We start from the raw sequence: 3,264 nt of genomic DNA on the forward strand, positions 1-3,264 counted from the left end.
TATGTATTTTTGTGTTGCAAATCAATTTAGATACTTTTGAAAAGCAAAGAAGATATACAGTATAAATAAAAAAATAGAATTATGTGACTAAAAATAAAAGAGCTCAAAGGAAAGAACACATCTAACTGGGGGAGTAGTTAAAGAGAAAGATAAAAAATTAAAGAGTCAGCATTAGATGTAACTCAGTAAACACCTTTCAATAACAGCAAATTGTTAATGGTCTTAATGTCCCAATCAAGAAGAAATACATACAGGGAACTTCAAAGGATGGGAAATGATGCTGGGATACTCCATGTGAGAAGAGCCCAAAAGCAGAAGTGGCCCTCCCATTTTCAGATGAAGTACATTTCAAGCCAAAACTGATCAAAAGAGACAAAGAAGCCCACTACATACTGCTAAAAATAACAATTCATAAAACAAAAAATTACTGGAATTGACCTAAAGGAAAAGAAAGCAATACAATCAAAGTGTTTATGTGTGTGTGTGTTGGGGTGGGCGGCTCTCTACTACCCCATTCTCACAAATAGATCGACCAAACTAAAAAGAAAAAAAAATCATCAACTATTAGAATTTAAACACAATATCAAACAGTAGATGTCTACAGAGTTTCACCAACAAGAACATAAAGTATATTTTTTTCAGTAGTGTTCTATAGAATAGACAATATATTAAGTAATAAAGCATGCTTAAGTGAATGCAAAAGAATGGAAGTGTGACCATAGTTCTTCTTGGGCTTTGAGCTGAATTAACTAGAAAACCCACTTTAACAGATTGAAATAAAGACTATTCCAATTTTCTGTAGATTTTTTTTTTATCATGAATGGGTGTTGGACTTTGCCAAATGATTTTTGTGTGTCTGTTGAGGTGATCTCATGATTTTTGTCCTTGGCCTGTTACTGTGGCGTGTGACGCTTACTGATCTGTGTATGTTGAGCCATTGCTGCATCCCTCAAATGAATCCTACTTGGTCATGGTGGATGATCTTGATGATTTGCTGCATGCTATTTGCCAGCATTGTGAAGAGGATTTTTGTGTCTATGTGACATATGGATATTGGCCTGTAGTCTTCTTTTTTGGTTGGGTCTTTCTCTGATTTTGGTTTCACGGTTTTATCATTTGGTAAAGAGGTAATAGTTCCTTCTAGGAATGATTTTGGAAGTACTGTTTCCCTTTCATTTAAAGTCATCTATTACAAACCAACAGCCAACATCATACCAAATGGCCAAAAACTGAAAATATTTTGATTTCTAAAATCATGAACAAGGGAAGGATATCCACTATTTCCATGCCTGTTCAATATAGCTCTGGAAATATTGACCAGAGAAATTAAACAAGAAAGAGAAACAAAAGGAAGAAGGATAGGCAAAAAGTTAAATTATCATTACTTGCAGATGACATGATATCCTACAGAGAGGACTCCAAATACTCAATCAAAAGACTCATAGATTTAATAAGAAATTCAGTCATGCAGTTGGATACTGACACACCAAAATCAGCAGTATTCCTATAAACAAACAAATTTGAGACAACAAAATAGGGAAAACACACTCTTCATAATAGCATCCAAAAAAGTAAAATATCTAGGAATTCATCTAACAAAGGAAGTAAAATATGTGCATGTTGAAAAATTACAGTACTGTGAAAAGGAGATTGAACAGGATAACAGGAAATGGTAAGATATCATTTGTTCATGGATAGGAAGAATCAACAGTGAAAATGGCTATTCTCTCAAAATTTTTACACAGATTTAAATCAATCTGAATCAAAATATCTTTAGAATACCTAACAGAACTAGAGAGAACATTCCTAAAATTCATTTGGAAACAAAAGAAAGCTAGAATATCAAAAACAATTCTCAGGAACAAATACAAGGCAGGGAGACAACATAATTTCTGACTTGGCAAACCAAAGAAACAAACACAAAAACAGACCCAAGGATCAATGGAACAGATTTGAAAATAGAGAAAAAAAGAAAACTTCAAACACACACAGCCACCTTATCTTTGACAAAGGAGCCAAACATTCAATGGAAAAAAGATAGCTTCTTTGATAAATGGTGCTGGAGAATATGGCTTTACATACTAAACCCATTTCTATCACCATGCACTAAACTTAAATTGAAATGGTTCCAAGAACTAAATATTAAAACAGAAACACTGTATCTCTTAGAAGAGAGAATTGGTGGAACTCTTAATGACATAGGTTTAGGCAAGGATTTCATGAACAATACCTGATCTCACAAGAAAAGAATACAAATAATAACTGAGATCTCTGTTAAAATTTTTTCTCAGCACAAAAGAAATCACCAACAGAGTGATGAGACAGCCATAGAGTGGGAAAAAAAATTAATCAGTTGTCCTTCAGACAAAAGAATAATAGCTAGAAAATATAAAGAATTTAAAAAATTCAGGACCTGCAAATTTAAGGACCAGATCCAAACAGGGGATATGAGATGAATACACACTTCTCAGATGAAGAAATACAAATGGCAAATAAATAAATGAAACAATGTTTAACATCATTGGTTATTAGAGAGGTACAAATTAAAACAGTGCTGAAATTAAATCTCACTCCAGAAAGAATGGCTAGCATCATGACATCAATCAATAGCAAATGTTGAAGGGGTTGTTGGGTGAAAGGAAAATTTCTTCCCTGTTGTTGAGAATGTATAAGCTATTCCCCATCTAGGTATCTTCTGGAAAAACTAAAGTCATCATAGCTTATTGGTATGTTTACAGCAGCGTAGTTTGTAATAGCTCTTAGAAATAACTTAAATATTCGTCAACCGATGAAAGTATAAGGATGTGCTTTTTTCTCTTTATTCAATGGAGTACTGCTCTACCATATAAAGAATGAACTTCAGACACTTCTAAGTAAATGGGTGCAACTTGAGACCATACTCAATGAAGTAAGCTGGACTCACATATTCAAGTCTCTCTGGTGTTGCCTCCTCTTTCACTGTCTCCCTAGTATAAGAAACTGGAAGAGTAAATAAGTACCCAAATGTACATTAGATATTGTGAGTGGGAAGAAATAGTTCAAAGGAAAAGAGGAGTTTGGGTGGAGGAAGAGGGATTGGAAGGAAGGGAAAAGACAAGAAAACGGGATAAAATGGGAACAAATTTTATAAATAAGGAGCAGAAGAGTTGAATGGAGGAGAGGGGATTGAGGAAAAAAAAGAAGCAAAATATATCGTGTAGAGTTACAAATTTCCTATAATGAATATGACTGTCTTAGTTACTCTTGTTGCTGGGACAAATACCC

The sequence above is a fragment of the Octodon degus genome, unplaced genomic scaffold, assembly GCF_000260255.1.
Source record: "Octodon degus isolate 3935 unplaced genomic scaffold, OctDeg1.0 scaffold00033, whole genome shotgun sequence".
NCBI classification, from domain to species: Eukaryota; Metazoa; Chordata; class Mammalia; order Rodentia; family Octodontidae; genus Octodon; species Octodon degus.